The sequence below is a fragment of the Tamandua tetradactyla genome, chromosome 13, assembly GCF_023851605.1.
Source record: "Tamandua tetradactyla isolate mTamTet1 chromosome 13, mTamTet1.pri, whole genome shotgun sequence".
Lineage (NCBI taxonomy): Eukaryota > Metazoa > Chordata > Mammalia > Pilosa > Myrmecophagidae > Tamandua > Tamandua tetradactyla.
The window spans coordinates 11,629,265-11,648,979 of NC_135339.1; the positions used below are offsets into that span (position 1 = coordinate 11,629,265).

The 19,715-nt window shown below is 38.6% G+C and overlaps 1 protein-coding gene across 7 annotated transcripts in view; it reads right to left on the reverse strand.

The window, feature by feature from the left end:
* CCSER2 (coiled-coil serine rich protein 2) overlaps positions 1 to 17,356 on the reverse strand; it is a 226,441-nt gene extending 209,085 nt beyond the window's left edge. For 4 of the 7 annotated variants that reach the window (XM_077124712.1, XM_077124713.1, XM_077124714.1 and 1 more), the window contains exons 1-2: positions 17,163 to 17,356; positions 16,733 to 16,801 (exon numbers count right to left, since the gene is read on the reverse strand). The gene's annotated coding sequence lies outside the window, so the exon portion shown is untranslated. The remainder of the gene's footprint in view (positions 1 to 16,732; positions 16,802 to 17,162) is intronic. The other 3 variants (XM_077124710.1, XM_077124716.1, XM_077124711.1) reach the window with 3 other exon arrangements.
* Positions 17,357 to 19,715: the final 2,359 nt, after the last annotated feature.

Below are 19,715 nucleotides of genomic sequence, written 5' to 3' on the forward strand. Positions count from 1 at the left end.
AAGAGTCAACTGCCTGTGTCCAGTAAAATGAGTACAAAGTTTTCCAGGTACCAAATATACATCTTTAAGTTTAGACATTACTATAATTCATTTGTAAGTATACGTTTCTTTAAAAACAAAGTATGGATTTATTCATAAGTTTGTTTTTAAATATACAAACTATCGCATATTAAGTAAACTTTTTCTCAGAAATGTTTTAAAATGTAGTTACAATTGCCACTTAACTGTTAGTTTTAATTAAAAATAATATTAAAATATTAGTCTCTATCAGGACAGCAGAGATTACATTATCGCTACAGAGTAATCATACCATATTACCAATTCAAGGTTTTGGCTCCTGTGAACCATATAATTTGCCTCCAAGACATCATTTAGATGGGCATTAGAGAACGCCCTGAACATTCCCTTGACCATTTCAGTCTATCTGAGGTCTCTAAGTTAATTTGATATGTCACTGTGGAAAATAAAAATGTTGCTAAACCTCAAGGGAAGAAAATCTGAAGATTTCTGTGCCTTGGTTTAAATTTAGCAATTTTAGTTGACAAGCTCAAATGGGTCAATGGTGTGATAAGGCCACAAAACAGGCAATTTTAGACTGCACTGAGAGAAATACAGTATCTAAATCAGAAGAGCTATGCAGACTACTGAAGTTTCACTCAATTCTATTTGAATGACGTGAAGAGTTTTGATCATTACATTTTCTCTTTTCTTATTAAACTAATGATAAAATGCTCTTTATTTAAAAACTTCTTCCCATAAATCTACCAATCTAGCATAACTACTCTAATTACTTCCCTTCTAAATTTCATCTACATGTATATACAATCTACTTAGTTGCAGTAACTATTTAGATAAAAGTTTATACCATACATTTTTAATATCGTTATCTTACAAATATTTTTCCTCATGTATACATAGTAATATTTATTACTTTAGTGGCTACAAAACATTTCTTTGAATTAATGTTATAAATCATTTAATCATAGATTACTAGCCCAAAAGATTATGAATTTCTTTATTCTCAAGATAACACTTTTAGAGTTACCATAAAAAGTTGGATATATACAGAGAAGGCAAGAGTGAAGAAAAGGTCACATGATAGAAAACTGAAGTATTTTAAATGTTTTAGCCTAGCAAACCCAAAGAAGGCATTAAATTTGCTATCAAATGATTCAAGGTGTGACGGGGGTGGGGTGGGGGGGTGGGGGGGGAAACTTTTTTTTTTTCCAGATGGACAAACTAATATCAATGGATGAAAATAAAAAGGCAGTTTTCAACCCAAAATAAGGAAAATCTTTCAAACTTTCAGAATTATTAAAGTAATGGGCTACTGCCTAAAACACTAAGCTGTCCATTTCTGAAAGCACTGAACAACAAGCTAGAGAATCATTTGCTAGAGGCCTCTCAGGGGAGAATATTTAAGTGAGACCTAAAAACAAGAGGAGCTGGCTACACAAAGAATGCTGGTGTAACAGAAAGTCATTGAAGGTATAAGCAGGATAGTGACAGAATCTGATTTCTATTCCTAAATGATCATTCTGGCTCTTATGTGGAGCATATATTGGAAGAGAGAAAAAGTGAAAGCAGGAAATCAGTTAGGAAGCTAGATAGGAGTCCAGATGAGAAATGATGATGGACTAGGCAGGTTGGAGGAGATGGCTAGAGGAATGGATGGGTTCAGGATGTACTGGGGAGACAGAACCTATAGCACTTGGAGATGGGTTAAATGCAAGGGATGAGGGAAAGAGAGAAATCAAATCTGACTGTCAGGTCATTTGGCCTGAATAGCTAATCAAAAAGTCATGCCATTTTCTGAAATGGAAAAGTCTGAAGGAGGGACAGATATGAACTAAAAGGGGAAAACAACCTTAAGTCTGAGTCTTTAGACACTTACTAGAAAAATTTCTACCAAACATCTTTCATGATTTATTCTCTGCTCCTTAAAAAGTAATCTGTGGAGGGGAGGAAATGGTATATAGGAGATTGAGTCAACTGGAAAAAAAAAATTAGAATACAAAAAATAGATTAAACTATTACAGCAATGCTAAATTTACTGAAGTCCATTAACTATATGGTAGTTATGTAAAAGAATATGCTGAGAATTAGCAAATATACACTGAAGTATTTAGGGGTAAAGGGATAGGATGTACGTAACTTATGTCAAATGTTTCTGGCATTTGATAAAGCATATGCAATATAATATAACCTAGGTAGAGTATTTGTGTATTCCTTATACTATTATTCATTCAACTTTTCAGTAAGTATGAAATTATTGCCAAATATAAAGTGAAAAGAAAAGACGTACTTTGTCCCAGATTTCTCTTAGTCATGCTAAATAATTCCAATTCTTTCAACTCATCTCATATGTACTTTTCCCTGAAACCATTTCAGTTATCATGTCTTTTCCATTACTCAGGATAGTGTTTCCATCAAGGAGACAAGAAGCTTATGTAACATGCTCTATAAAAAGGTGGGGAGCACAACAATGGGCTTCTTGCAATATACAATCCTCCATGAAGCAGAATGTCCATAGCTCTGCTCTCTGGGATCTACTATTATGGCCTGTGTCCTGATCTATATGAGACTGCTAAATGACAATTTCCTTTCTGTTTTATTATTTTCTCTTCTCATGTAGTATGTAGAAATCAATCTCACTGTAGAATTAGCATGCTCATTTGACAGTTGCCTGGATTAGATGCACCTCCCATATGTTCCCATACCTCCTTTGGTATAACAACTATCACACTATTTTATTTTTAAAATCATTTCTACTTTCTTCGCTAGATGAGGAGTTCCTTGAGGATAAGTATCACAACATATTTAGTTTTTTTTATTATCCCTAAAAAGACACTATTAAGCTATCAAGTGATGAAATAAAGACTTGATAAATCTAAATATGTTATGACTACAGCTCTACTAAAAACTGCCTTTTTGGCCTTGAACAAGGCAGTATGTTGAAAGAGTCTTACTCTAATTCTACAGCAAAGGAAACATAACATCTAGAGGGTTGCTGATAAACAACTAAAAATGGCAATAACCCCATGCAGAATCCAAAAATCTTATTTATTCCAATAATGCAAATAACTATAATTTTAAAGCTATTATTGATACGCAGCAAAATGGCATCTTAAGCTGATGCTTAAGTCTCAGCCACACCTTAAAATCAAAGTTCATTTATTTTTAACCCTAGCAAATGTTCAATATAACACAAGAAACACTTTACTAATACATGTCACCACATTCTAGAAAGAACTCTGTTCTCTATTATCAAAGAATCTTTAAGTAAAATTATGTAGGAAGGGTAAGAACATTCAACTTAGTAAACAAATTAAAAACTGTGAAAGACAGTTTTTCAAATGCTACAACTGAAATTACCAAATAGAAGAGGATTAAATGAGACTGTACTTAAAGTACTTCAAAAACAAAACTCTAGTAGAAATGCATCCTTCTACCAATGACTACAAGGTAACACTTCATAATGTCCCAAAATAAAATACCAAACTCTTGAAGGGTACTTCTGAGCTGTGTAAAATTAACAAAAGTTAGGTGAGTCCCCACCTAGTAAATCTGATCCTCTTTTATCATTTAGAACGGGAAGAATCCAGGGATTCAAATCCAAATATAATGCAACAATGTTAGTTCCAGATGTCCCCTCAGCCCCTTACGAACTGCTCTGCTTCATGTCTGGTACCGCTACTTGTGGTTCATGCCCTATCTCTCCTGCCCTCAAGGGAGCTTACTGATACTTGAAACATTATCCCTGTGTCCTGCCCAAAGTTACTGCTCTGACCCATTTCCTCATTACCAAATGCTCTAGCTCCATCTGGGTAAGAGCAGACAGCCCAGATCAGTCAAAGGCCCTTGACAATGGTGAGCATGAACCTCAAACTACCATCTTTTGCCTTCCCATATTATAAAGAGAATATGATGTGTGCTACCCTCCTGAGTACTCTATCCATATCCTTGCTGTCTCTTCTAGTTCCCTTCAGATCTTCCTACCTCATGTAATACACTTCATATGCCAATTTGTAATCATTCTCAAACCCATCCTCCTCTCTCCCACACTGCTTCATTTCTTCATCTTGAATCTTACCATACCAATACCAGCTGGTATTCTAGTATAAACCTCCTTAATTCCCTTCCTTCAGTTTTCTTCCCCTTCAACCCATTCTCTATACTGTTTCCAGAGTTAATATTCAAAATTAAAAATCTGATCATGCTACTCTCCAACGCAAAATCCACTCTCTAATGTACAAATGTCTTAAAACATAGCAGATGTTATCTACTGAGCACGTATGTACCAGGTACTATGCAAAGCACTTTACCTGCATTACCTGATCTCAGAACAATCCTACTAGGGAGATATTTGTATTATTCTCATCTTGCGAACTTGGAGATTTTGAAACTTTGAGGAATCACATCATTTGTCATAGCTTATGAGGGAGTACAGCTAAAAGCCTGGAGTTCCTTTGCAGCTGCTCTCTCCTGCCACCACCCAACAAACTTCCTGCCTTCAAACCATTCCAAACCCCCTAAGGATCCTTGAACCTGCTATGTTCCTTCGAACTCCTTAGGAAAGCGCACACAACTCCTTCTGCTCACACTCCCTCTACCCTGCCTTGGTCTACCACGGGAACCCTCTCTGCAGCCTTTTTACCTTTCCTTCCCACCTCCCCCAGAACCCCCAAGTAAGACAATATAACAAAATGATCCCTCACCCCACTATCAAACTCAAAATGCTACAATACAGAGTACTCAGATAGATTACCCAATGATAACTCCTAAATGAGAATCTAGTACCAGCCTCATAAACCACTTAATTCAACAGAAAGAGTAAGATTAACAATAGAGCAACAAAACTAATAAAAATATACTTAGCACTTTTGTGAAACATTCACAAAATATAAATTCATTTATTTTGGAACACGTGCTAAATAATTCAGAATATGAGACACTTAGTATGTTTAAAGTACTTCCTTTTGCAGATCTAGATTCTTTTTAGCCTACCTAAAATCTGCTAGCAAAGCAAGAGTGAGCTCAAGAAACTAAAGAACTTCTCTATTACTGTATCTGGATTCAGGAAATAATTCTTCCATACTGAAAGACTTGGGCTTATAAAACACAGAGACTATATAGAGGTACAGTGAACATCTATAACATAAGCACATTAGGCCAGTAACTTCCAGGTACATGCAACAATGAATGATATCAGGAGTCTCTCCTGGGTATTAGCTAACAGTTAAACAGCATCTCTTCACAGTGTTACTTAAATACATTGGCTCACCCTTCCCCACATCAAAAAGCTCATGTTTGTCTACTCAGAGTCTCAAGATCTTCCTGTAATTAATTGCCCTTTAACTGGCATTTGGACACTCAGAGACAACAGGTTTTCCTTGCAACTTTTAATACTTTTTCTAGTTCATTAAGAAAATGTCACATAAAATCACTTCTGGTATTTATCCCAGACAGAGCCCTGTTTCCATACACCTTTTCTCGCTTTTTCTTTGTAATCCTACTAAATCATTTTCTTACCTTTAACTAAATTTCTTGGGGGGGGGGGGGGAGAAGATATTTCGTAAGTGCAATCCGAAAGAGATATTTAGGAAATTGGCCTTTTAAAGGATACATAAGGATTAGTCTATGGTGTGTCAGACCCAAAACTTTGGTATTCCTACTGGATATAAACAACATTTATTTCCTTAACAGAGGTTATATAGCATACCCAGGACCAGGCAGAAACTTACTCTAAAAGGGCTTTACCTGAGGTCTACAGGGGAAATTAGATCCTAACACAAGGAAACAGTAGTGGGAATGGAGAGGGGACACTCCATCATCAGGGCTTGTAAACTAAGGGAAATGAGGGATAAGGGAACAGAAGGTAAGATGATTCCCAGTGGCAAAAAAAAAAAAAAATTGCTTACTTAATTATAACAGAATTTAGTAACTAACTAGATACAGAGGTAAGAATTCAAAGAGAAATCTAAGTGCTTCTCAAGATGGTAATTCACAAGATGTTAGAAAATCATTAATGGAGAAGGCAGGAGGGGGACAGAGTAGAGTGAGTTTAAGATATGCTGAGTTTTAAAGTGGAGGACAACTAAGGACAACATGTAAACAGAAATGTCAAAGAGAAAAACATGAAATCACAGAGAAAAAACATTCAGATCAAAATAGAAATTTGAGATATATAATAAAATCATTAATAAATCTCATTTGCTCGTGTGAACAACCATTTAACATACTATTAATTTCCTAAGACAGTTTGGGATATGATTCTGTCTTTAGGAATGCTATATGAGTTGTTTATTTGTATACCCATACAAATTAAGTCATACCCAACCAAATGGGTAAATCAAAATAAACATTTGCTTTACTCAATTATCATTCAACAAAAACTTATTGAGTGACTATAAGTTTATGTTGGGGTAGGGTAGTCCAGTCACGAAACCAAATAGAGTAAGACACAGCTAGCTAATCCTACAATGAAATAATTTCAAAATGTTGCAAGGACAAAGACAACAAGTAATATCATGAGATGAATAAAAAGGGTATGATGAAAATATGCCTAGAGGTTTTCTGAAAGAGAAATTTATATTGGGCCTTTAAAAAGATGAACTGATTTAATGTGATAGCTAAGAGGATGAATGGCATTTTAGAAAAAGAAACTACATGCAAAAGCACAGAGACATCAAGGAGTTCCACATCTTCATGGAACCATGACAGATGATGACAGACATATATGATAATGATGGACTATGAGTACACTAATTGGATTAAAAATAATTTTCATTTACTTTTCAGAGAACATGAGGATCAGGACAGTGCATACCTTTTTTTGTATGCTGCTAAGGAATCTGACCTTTATCCTTTCCTTATTCCGTGTAAGAAACAAATGTACATCAGAATCCCCTAGGGGGCATTCCAGACCTCCTAGAGCAAAGTGCACACACAGGAAGTGGGCAAGAGACAAAAAGCAGGCAAATTAAATAGACAACAGGGAGCCACAAAAGATTTTTAAGCAATAACAGAAATCTAAAAGTCAGTAGTAAGGATCAGTGGCCAAGGGAAAAAAATCTGGAGGAAGACCAATAATGGTGACCACGCAGAAGATACTGAGGCTTTACTGATACAAACATAAATGAACCACAGAAAGAGGCACACAAGTGCTGTAACTGTAATATGTGCTTTCAACACAGGATTCTAACCTCATCTCAGACATCAAACTCAGTAATCAGAAGCAATTACAGTCAAATTGTGGTTGGGTGCATTAATAAAATGGAAGAAGGTGACGCAGGGAAAAAGAATTCCGAACATATTTTCCCCTTACATATACTTCATTTGTACTTCAATTAAAAAGTATTTAAATTTTTAAGATTTGTATTCTTTTTTTTAAAAGATCTTCCAGGATGGTGCAGCAGTGGCTCAGTGGCAGAATTCTTGCCTGCATACTGGAGACCTGGGTTCAATTCCCGGAGCATGGTCATGCCAAAAAAAAAATAAAAAAAGATACTCCAGAATAAAACTACCATATCAGACAGAGATTACCAAATCAAAATTTAGAATCTCCCACAATCTAACTTTGGTTCAAAACTGCTAAAAATGATCATGGGGAAGTTACCAGAAAAAAATAAATTCGCATATAAAAGACCATTTAACCCATTTTATATATGTTACCATATAAAAGCTGCAGTTTTAAAACTGATGAAAATTCACCCTCTACTAGAAAGTACAGGAGAGAGGATATCCTTCGATGTCTCTCCCCATGGGCCACTGTCTTCACTTGAAAGAAATGGGGAAATACACGAGGATACATATATGATAACGATGGACCATGAGTACACTAATCAGAATAAAAATAATTTCATTACTTTTCAGAGAACCTGGCTCCAGCGATTGTCCTCTTTCTCCTGCATCATCATTTTTCCCTCTCCACTGGGTCATTCCATCAGCTGTATTCAAAGATGTTAGAAAAGCTCCCATTTAAAAAAGAGAAATTTCCCTGACTCCACTTTCCCTCCAGTTATCACCTATTTCTCAGATTCACTTTACAGCAAACTCCTTGAAAGAACTGTCTGTCCTTGCTGTCTCCATTTCCTCTCTTCCAGTTAGTTCTTTATTTAATATAATTTTATTGAGATATCCAAAATTTGTATCTCCAAAGTATACAGTGATTCATAATATCATCACATATGCATTCATCACAATGATCATTTTTAGAACATTTGCATTATTCCAGAAAAGAAATAAAAAGAAAAAAAGAAAATCCCAAACATCCCATACTTCTTACCCCTCCCTCTTACTGACCAACTAGTATTGCACTCTACCCAATTTTAAGTCTTACAATAGAGGCAGGTTATTAAGACAGTATAGTATTGTCAGGTACATAAATATCAGTAGAACAGAAACATCCAGAAGCAGATACATACAAACACAGGCAACAGTCCGCTTTTAATTTTTTTTTTTTTGTATTATAGTTATATAAGCATTATCAAAGATAAGGACTACTGGATTACTTTTCAACAACTTCAGGTATTTCCTTCTGGGTATGCTAAAATACTGAACACTAAAAAGAAATGTCGAGATAATGAGTCAGCAGCCACAGTCATGTGTTAAATCCTAATTTCTCAGTTACACCTCCTCCCTCTCATTTGATCTTTCTCTCAGTCTTCAGGGATATATGGGCAATGATCATTTTAACTTGTTCATACTGGAAAGGGTGCTGACCTTATGGGGTAGAGGAATGAATCTGGTTGATGCTATTGGAGTGACTGGTAACTCTGAGTTTCAGGGCTTATCTGGCATAGAATCAATCTGGAGGCCTTAAGTTTCTGAAAAAAAATATTACTAAGAAAATCATTTACGGAGACTGAGATAGAGCCCAGGGCACTTCCTAAGGTTTTCAGGACTACTGTTGCTTGGGGCTTGGCATACCGTGACAGAGGTCTTAAACCTCCTCTAGTCAAGCTTTTACTTCCATCGTTCCACCAGAAACAACTTGTTAAGCTCCCCAATGATTAATCTAACAGCAACACCCTAGTGCTAAATCTAACAGCAACTGGCAAAGCTAATCATTCCCTTTCCTTAAGACATTTCACTTGGCTTCAGGGATACCACTCATTCTTAGTTCTCATCCTTCTTTGTGGGGTACTTCTTAGTCTCCTTTGCTAGGTTTCCCCTTTTCTCTTGCCTATAAACATTGCAGGGCCCCAAGAGTAAGTCTTAGGACTTCTCAAGCCACACTCACTCCCCAGGTTATCTCAGTTTCATGTCATTAAATACTCTCTATATGTCAATGACTCCAAAATTTGTATCTCCAGCCCAGACCTCTGCCCAGAACTACAGATTCATATATACCCAGCTGGATTTCCAACGGGCATCTCAAACTTAACATGTGAAATTCGAACTCACTATTTCTCCCTAAAGCTTGCTTCTCCTGCCATCTTCCCCATCTCAGTAAATAGCAACTCCATTTTTCTAATTGTGCAGGCCAAAAACCACAACCCACATCAAATTTTGTTGACTCTGCCTTCATAACATATACAAAATATGTGTACTTCCCAACACCTTGACTGCTGCCATCCTGGCCTAAAATCACGAGCATCTTCCGCCAGGATTACTGTTATAGCCTGCTAAATGACCTCACTACCGTCATTACCCTGTCCCCTTCTCTATATGGCAATTGAAAGGTCTATCTGAAACAAGTAAAACCCTTCCAATGGCTGTCTGCCTTCATAGGAAAAGTCAAAGTCCTTATAATTACCAGCAAGGCCATGCATGATCTACCATCCCCACGCCCCACTGCACCATTTACCAATCATTCCCTCAAAGCCTCGTCTGACCTACTTGCCACACCTCAAACAAGCCAAGCATGTTCCAGTCATCTTCTTCAAATGCTCTCTCCCGTAATACCTGCATAGGTCACAGTCTCCCTTCTTTCAGATCTCTACTCAAACACAAACTTATTGAGATCTTCCTTAACCACATTAAATAAAACAAGCATATCTCCCTTGTATGACCATACCCTTTCCCCTTATTCTACTTTTTTCTCCACGGCACTATAACAGCTGACATATACCATAAATACTTATTTTTTTTCTACATCTTGTCATCAGAATGTAAGCTCCACAAGGGCATAAGATTTGTTTCGTTCACTGTACTAGCAAGTTCTCAGAGGGTAAGTCTTGAATGAATGAATAAATGAATACAGGAATGAGGAAAACTAAAGACCTGGTTACAAAGCCAATTTACAAGAGTTTACTGTCTAGAACTTCTCAGGACCTGGAAAAATGTCAACTGTAAGCACGGCCATAACAACAGCCAAGTTTACAACTCTAGGTATGCCCAAACTATACTAAAATGAGGTAATAGGTTTCAGAAAGGTATTTTAAAAATAAAAACAAAAGCGAAGAAGGAGGAGAAAGAGAAAAAGAGGAGAAAGAGATGGCCAACTCTGCCTACTCACCCTCAGAGGGGTGAGGGACCCAGATACATTTCCTGTAAGTTGGTCTACCAGCTCTGACCAAAATATCAGCTGGCCCACTCCAAACACTTAAATTGCTTTTTATGAATAGGTCCTGCTTTTCTAAGCCAGGATGTTCAGAGTTTGTAATTCCCAACCCTAGCACTGGCTGCCAAGACATAATGGTCAGAGAAAGCTCTCAAATTTCCCCCAAAGCACTCAGGCTGCAACCAAATAGCATTAAGATGATAACAACAATTCAAAGTACCTTCTGGTGTCTGCCTCCCTCCACTGTCTCTAGTGTATTCTGGGGCTCCACCATCAAAAATTTTTAAAAATCTTTGTGTGCGGGGAAACATAAAAAAGAGAGAGAGAGGCAATTCAAAGAAACAGGGTTGGGGTTTATTGTTTTACATTTTAAAGAGAGGTAAATTGTCAAGGAACAGAAAGCATATGAGATGTTATATAGGCTTTTCAATAACAGACTCCAAAAAAGAGACTCACATAAGGACCAAAACCTTGCAACCGCCAGTGTTCCTCATCTACAGAGTTAAGAGCTGTGCCTTGTCTCTTCTACTCTCACATAAAACTGATGATACGGGCAAGAGGCTATGCCAAAGAGAATACCTGGAAGAGAAGGATTCTGGAAAGGAAGGAAAGAAAGAAGTATTTACCCACATTATTTTTCTTTTCCCCCTTCCCATTGTACTTACCAAGTAAAAAAAACTGGGCATTTGAAAACTGGGAAAGAAAAGGCAGAGAGTAGAGTACGGATGCTCTGAAGTAAATGGTAATATAAGAAGCCAACAGCATATGAAGAAGCTAACCAAGGAAATTTTCTTTTTAAGTTTACTCACACATCACACAATCCATCCAATGGGTACAATATAACCACAGAGCTGTGCTTTCATCACCACAATTAATTTTAGACCATTTTCACTGCTAAAAAAACCCATACCTCTTATACTCCACCTTCTATTACTTATATTTAGCATTAGTGTCTGACCAAAGAAAATTAAAGCAAGCCTCCAAATTTTGTATAACTATTTAACTATACAAGGAGAACAGAGGTTCTTAATTATTTAGAATGATGGCCCTGGGGCATTTTTAAAATCAATACTCAAAAATGATCCAACTACATATGTCGAGCGAACACTACTGATCACAGTAAGTGGAAAATAAATAGGTGAGAATCTTCAGCTTTCACAGATTTAGTCTTTAAGAATGCTCTGGCTTTCCAATGGCTTAGAACATCAAAATACCTAATCAGAAATCTTAAAAGACATGCAAGTAACTCTGCATCATTCAAAAGCAATTAACAGAGAAGAGATGAAAATTCAGAGATTACACCTAAAGTACTACGATCTGTCACTTCACTTATAAAGAAAGGGCTGTTTTGATTGGTTGACTTCGGTGCTGAGTTATGCTCCAGCATCAGTAGCAAGCAAAAAAAAAAGCAGGAAGCCACAGATACTCTGAGAAAATGTGGGGGGGGGGGGGAGTCAGTAACAAAGGAAAGATAATTTAGCACTGTAAAATCACTGGCCATCATCATATCACATCAAAGCATATGAGCCTGATATACGTTTGTAGCCTGAGGTGACATCCTTTATGTTAACTTCCGTGCTAAGACTACCCTCTCCTTGAGACTCCCCCCTCCTTCCTGAGAGCTGTTGCTTTCTAGAGCTCCTCTTCAACCTACCCTGATTCTGGTGTCTACCACTCCCAGTTCAGTCTCTGCCCTCTTCCTGCATTAGCTCATCCATGTCCTCTTCTCAGTCCCTGACCTTGACAAGCAAGCACACAATCCAGTGAGGGATGTAGAGATTTCACTAAATTGGGTACAATATATCACAGTCAGTGCTGTGAAAGAAATACCACAAAGTGCTATGAGCACATCTTCATTTGTCATCTCTGTGAGCACATATTCATTTGTCATCACCATCCACTTGGTGCCCTACAAATCAACACTCCAACCTTCCACTCTCTTGTAAATCATTTACTAGGGCCTGTATCTTCCCATAATATTCCCTGGTCTCCACGTCCACTTTAGAGTTCAGGTTGTCAATCCTCATATGATCTATTTCAACCATTTCCAGTCAGAAACATAATCCAATATGCTTTCCACAATCCCACTAAAACCATACCCTATCACTACCTTTCTCTGAAACTACCAATAAGTCCAAATTCTTAACACAGCAAAAAAAAGATAACATAATACACTGTAAAACAGTACCTTTGAGAAAGTCACCAACTGAGTACTCATCTAGACAAGGAGGTAGAACAGTGGACACTTAAAAACAAGCATACTCTCTGGGTTAAGTTCCAGTTGCACTGCTTATTAGCCAAATTATCTTTGGCAGGTCACTTTGTTCTCTATGTTTTCTTATTTGCAAAATCAGGATACTAAAAGAACCTACCTCAAAGGGGTGTTGTGAGAATTAAATAAGAAACTATACGCAAAGCACTGGCAATAACCCAGTATTAAATCAATGTTAACTATGCTCCTGGGCTGTCTCATCTATCCAGAACACCTCACTCCCCAAAGGGAGCACATAACCAAGGTTTTACTTTCACATATTTTTACATAATTAACAATAAGTATTAAATCAGAAAAGACCTCTGGTTAGTCCTAAACTAAGAAAGACTTCAATTAGCCAAAATATTGCTTTCGTGAAAAATTCTGATTTCTCTAAATTTTATCACAATTCATTTAATAAAAACAACCACTCATTTATAAAAAAAAATAAATACTGAGGTTAGTTTTCTTATTCAACTTCAGGAAGAAAAACAGCAGCAGCTCACTGATAGAAATTCATTTAGCTATTTATAAGAAAGTGGTTTTCTATAATATAGAACCCACATAAATCAAATTCAACCTCAACACATATTTAGTCTGATAAAAACATACATATAGCAAAACAAACTAAACAAACTCTAGAAGCTGGGGAAATAAAAGTATGCATCAGAAATTGGAGTGGCATACTCTGACCTCACAATCAAAACAAAACATAAGTGAAATTTTTTTAAAAGCAATGGTTTCGATAATATAAAAACTACAAAGCCTACAACAATAAAAATAACAAAAATAAAGATCAGAAGTATATTTCAAAGGATTAACACATTTATGGTGTTAAGTGTTAATGAAAATTGGTAAGGAGATCTAAGTAAGATTATAGGCAAAGGACAAGCAATTCACACAAAGGAGAAAATCAATAAAATTAGAAAAATATCGTATTTGCTTTTCTATCGTGGATGGTGATGTTAGCATTTTAAAATGATACCCATCTTAACAAACTTTTAAAAATAATGTAATGCCTATAAAAGAATGATAAAACTGGCCACTTAAACTCTGCTAGAGGCAGTATAAATCAATAGAAACTTTCAGAAATAGAGCTGGCAATTTTCGTTTAAAATGACAAAAATTTTCATATCCTTTCACCTTGAAATCTCCCTTTTGTGACTTCAGCCTAAAGGGAAGGACAACTATCTACAAGCTACACTGCTTGAAAAATAGAAAGCAAATCAGATGTCCAATTATTAAGAAATAAATAAGTAACTCAACTTACTGTATTTATCATAACTTACAATTATGAAAATATGACATTTAATATAAAACAAATTTCATGTATTGCATTTGTTTTGATTATGGTATAGCGTCATCTATAGTATAAATATATGACAAGAAATGAGACAGAAAATTAAAACTTTATTTTGATTTTTTTAAATAAATTTTAGTTCATAAAATAAAAAGCCTGTTGGAATTAATCAGGCCCACACCAAATGCACATTTCAAAACTGACTTTTCACACACCTGAAACCACAATCTTCAATTTTTTTCCCGCAACACCTATGACTTTAGTGTAGGAGAAATCAAACAAGCTCTACTCATACATAAGCTACACATACACGTAATTTTAGCCATGCCATTAGCCAGCTGTACCGGTGTTACATTAAAATCTCATTTTACCATCAAAATATAACTGTAAGTGGGATCTCCATATGGTAAGCTTGTTAGGAGCATTTGGATAAAGGGCCCCAGGCACTGAGGTTAAAAACAACTGGGCAGAATAGAAAGGGGAAGATTAGGTTTCTCCTACATCCCCAAATGAATTATCATGTTTCTTGGCCACTCAAGGGCTCTAAACTCCTAGGAGTGACAGTTCAAGACTTATGCAGATTTGCATTCCCTCTGAAAAATGCCAACTTCTTCATTCTCCCCCAAAACACCACAGAGTAGGGAAAAATACAATGCCGATGCATGAAGTCAGGAGAGTAGGATACAGATGACCACGAGTAACCTCAGGTAAGTCACTTAACCTTTTGGACTTTAACTGCTTAATGGATAAGATCAAGTTGAACCAAGTAAATCAGTCAATTCCGTTCAAGTTCAAAATTCTTTTAATTTAATTGACCCTTACCCAGTACATCTCCAAATCTATCATAATTTCCTTCCTTACTGTAAAACAATCATTAAGAGTTACATTGAAAAAACTGGGAGCAAGATGGAAATACACAGATGGTCAAAACACCCAGGTTGTGATCCCAGCTCTGTCCCTTTCTATGTGTGACCTTGGGGTAAATTACTTCACTTCAAAATAAAGCTCCAGGATCAATGAAGCAGCAATTCTTACTAGCCATGCCCTTTTCAGTCCTACATCATAAAATGGGCTGTAGGGTTTTTTGTCTGTCATACTGGATTTTCATCCCTAACCAGCAACAACTATTTCTACTTCACTCTTGGAAATTTAGAAGTCCCTTGTGCACTCATCTTTCCTAAGTTTCTGATCTCGATAAAACACAGCCTAAAGCATTTTGCCGATCTTAAAACTTAAATCTATTCAAGATTGGGACCATTCTTCAAAAAGTCAGTTAAGTACTTTTTGAGCATCTGTACCACATAACAGCATGTGCTAGAGTTACAAAGGTCTCTTCCCTTAGAAAGTCCAAAATTCTGGTGGAGATTTATTATGAATAAATCATTAACAACCAACTGAAAAATGTTAAGTGAGGGAGGTAGGATGTCATACAGAGGGACAACTCTATCAGCTGAGACAAGGCAAATGAGGTGAGACAAGGCAAATGAGGTGTCTGGACAAATCAGAGGTGATATTTTGGTTAAATCTCAAAAGGCAAGCTGTTTATTTACCAACTAAAGAAGAGAATTCTCAAAAAAGGGAACAGCATAAATAAAAGCACAAAGGAAGATGTCCTCTTCAGAGACTGCAAGTGGTCTCCTATAGAGAGGGCTGGAGTAATGGTAAAAGATGAAACTGGAAATGCAGGCAAGTACCAAAAATCGTGAAGGACTCTGATTTTAATCAACATGGTGAGTCACTGAAGAACCCCCTAAACATGGAACCAAAGGCACTCTCATCTACCACACAAAGGGTGGAATCCCATTAACAAAAACGCAGGTCTGGATTCAGAAAAGTACAATAAATTGGTTTTAAAAATGAAGACTTTCTGTTCTCAGGATGGCTTCTAGCAGTTTCTTACTACAGGATATTATCACAATATTGAACGAAGACAGTATGAATTACAGAAAAGTTCATAATGCGTGTACTTTTATCTAAAGATTATTTGAAGTCAATATTGTTGAGAACACTAAAGAAAGCAACCAAATAACAAACAAGTAAAGTGCTATAATATACAAAGTGAGGCAAAGAGAAATAAATTCTGAGAAGAAAAAGACTGACTTCCAGCAAAACATTCAAGAATGAGTACATTCTTTTCATATATTAACTATAGACTATTTGGCATGTTTTGTACCTACCTTTTGCAGTAGGAGAATAAGTTAAATTCCTTTTGGTTAAAGAAAAGTTGATACCACAAAACTCTCTTTAAACTAGTCTAAAAAAATGATGCTTTGATAAAACTTGCAAAATGAATAGGTTCTATTAATACTTTAATGCTCAGGAAAAAAAGAAGAGAGGGAATGCCTTTTCAATGGCTATTTTTTAAAGGTTACGGGGCAATTTATCTCCTTTGTAAGAATGAAGCACCAAGATTCCAATCTGGGACCATAAAAAAATCCATGCATTAATAATTTCTAGGCTACTAAGGCCTAGTCTACCAACAGCAAGGCTCGTTGACTGAGTAGCCTACAAAGATGAATTTGCAATTATTGAAATTCAAACCCAAGCTCAGCCACCAACAACCACCTAGAAGAGTCCCTCCTCCTTTTCCTCCGAAAAGAGTTGAGGCAATAAAAACATATGTAGAAAAATAACAGATGTCTAAAACAGAGAAAGAGAGAGAAAGCATCTGTACCTATGGCAACGATGTGGTCCACCAAAGTTTTATCACAGGATGTGTTTTAGGGCGTGTCTTTCTCTTGGCCTAGTAATTTGAAAAAAGAAAAAAAACCCGACTCATTCGGGGCACCCCGGTACTTTCCTCTAACCAACCATCACAAGCATCCCGGCTCGGAAGTCACTGGGTATCTCAGCCTCGCCCGGTTTTCTGCGAAGAAGGGCTGCAGCCCCCCCGGGGGGCGTCCGGCCTCACGCATCCGTGCCCGCCCGCCTCAGGCAACTCGCGGGGTACTCGCGGGGGGCTCGCGGGGGCTGGGGAGGGCCAGGGGAGCGCAGGACGACACCACCGACACCGCCCGGTACCCCAGCCTCCAACCCGGACCGCGCCCCCTGCCCGGGGCTGCAGCTGCGCCGACACCGATCTCCGCCCCGGCCCTGGGTCTCACCGTGAGGAGGTCACGCAGCCTCCTCGGCCACGACCCGGCTGCGGGTGGCTTAGCGACCAGCCGACCCCAGGATGGAAGGTGAAGCGAGCACCGCTGGTCACATCCCAGCCGCTCGCCCCGCAGCTGCCGGCAGCGCCTCCGCGGCCTGAGGCAGCTCGGGACTCCAGAGCCGCCGCGCCCCCTCCCCCGGCCGGCGCCCGCCTGGGCTCCGCCCTCGGGGCCCGCGCGCCGCGCGTGCGCAGACCCGCCCCGGGCCGTCCGCGCGCAGGCGCCAGCCCCACGCGGCTAGGCCCCGCCCCCAGACTCCGCCCCCGCCCGTGCTCCGGCCTCGGGCCACCTCTGGCCCCGCCCCTCCTCTTGCCAGCCCGCCCCCACCCCAGGGCACGCCCCTCCACTGACCTTGCCTCTCTGTCCCCTGACTCATGTGTTTGCTTGGACCCGTCGTTGACGCCAGCCCTGTGGCTGACCCCACCTCTAGCTGATCCCTTGAGCTAATATTTGCTGGTTGATCTCCGTCAAACCCGTCAGCTTCACCGCCAGACCCTAAAAAGTTAAGAGAGGGCTGAGCATTGGGATGAGATGAGCTCAATTCCCGACCCACCCTCATCCCGCCCCCGCCCCCGCCCCCGCCCCCGCCCCCGCCTCCGCCTTCTGGTGATGTAGACTACTCCCAAATTTTGCGTTTGCAAGCCCGTCCCTGTTACCTGCCTTCCCGTGCTGTGGGCATGCCTGAACCACGCACCCTGCCTACCTCACCCACGCACTGGATCTTGCTGAGGTCGAAGGAAAGGGAGCATCCCAAGTGCTGGGATTTGGAACGACTGCACGGTCACCTTTTCCTCTGGGTTTTTGGGTTTTTTTTTTTTTTTCTTCCTGCTGGCTAGGCTTGCCCTTGAATGCCCTCACCCTGGAAGCATCCCTCATCTGGTCCGTTATTAAAGCTCTGGAGCTTCCCTTATCTCGCAGTAGATTATATACTCTCTGAAATCCTTGCTGACATTTTTCTACAGATCGACTGCAACAGAAAACATTTACCAGAAAAATATGCACTTCTTCCCTATTCCTAGACCACTAATACTCAAAGAGGAAAAAGATAAGGGGATTAGATAGAAGTGAGGGGCATGTATGATTTGCAAAACCACATTTCATTTAATGATACGCTTTCTTATTTGTTAAATGAAATCAAGTGTCCTTTAAAATATAAACCTCTAGAAATAGTCTTAATTTCTTGGACGATCAAGTGTGTGTTTAAAATGTTGACAGTTAGGTCTAAACACTACAATTTGTTTTTATTATTAAGTCAGATCATTAGAAAGGCTGACTTCTCGAACACACACACACATCTCCGTTAAGGGATGCATTTACTAAAATGTGCTTTGGGATTTATGCCATCAGCTAATTTGAAAGACAGTAACAGAAGTGGGTCCCTTCAGCTTGTCCTTGGGGGTTGAGGAAGATAATACTCTACAGTCTCCATAGGAGGATCTGGGAAAGAAACATCTCAAAATCAAAACCAGGCTCCCCAAACCAGAAGAGCTGTATTTTTCCAAACTGCTAGACTTTTTATCTTGTGTTTCCCTGAACACTTGAAGTTATCATGTTTTCTCTTGTTTTTGGCAGCTGGCAAGTACTAAATCACTGCAGTATATTGAGATATGTTCTGCATTCCTGTAAATAAGACCTCATTATTAATTACTGTGTGGCCCAAATGAATGAGGGTGGCCTTAATCTGGATTATTGAGAGCCTTATAAAGAGAAAGAAATCAGAAGTCAGAGTCAGAGAAAGTCATGGAGTTGGGGAGAAGCCTGTAACCAGAAGTCAAGGGAACCCTAAATAGAAAAGAGGGGACAGTGCCACATGTTACCAGGCAACTATGGATTGTGGGTAACCAGCACCCAAATGTTATAGACTTTGGGAAGAAAGCATAGCCTTGCTGATGCCCTGGTTTTGGACTTCTCCTAGATGCAGAACCATGAGCCAAATTAATTCTGTTGTTTAAGCAAACTCATTGTGTGGTATTTGCCTCAGCAGCATGGAAAACTAAGAGAGTCACCCTTCCCTTTCCCCTTTACAAAGTATAGGAACCTTACTGGATGTTTGCTGAGTATGAATGTTTCCCAGCTTCATCTTTCTGTTTTGTATTTGTCCCCATTTCCTTTGTTTTTTTCAAGTCACTTTGATTCAATTTGTATTTGCTACCTCAAAGTATATTTACAAAAAAATTCGATATTAAGTATATATTCATATATATTTATATTTGCATGTATAGATGCATATGCATATACATATCTCTAGAGTCTTATTCCTGAAGGTCTAAAGCCTCCTTATAATGGAGGCTAAATGAGACAGCAAAACAGCTGAGCAGAGGTCCTTAAATTTTAGTGTGTTTCAGAATCATCTGGAGGGCTTGTTAAAACACAGACTGCTAGACACTGTCCCCAGCATTTCTGATGCAATCAGTCTAGGGGAAGGCCCAAGAATTTGCATTTCTAACACATTTCAAGGGACTGCCCTTTGAGAACCACTGCACTGCAGCGCCTCTTCGGCCATCA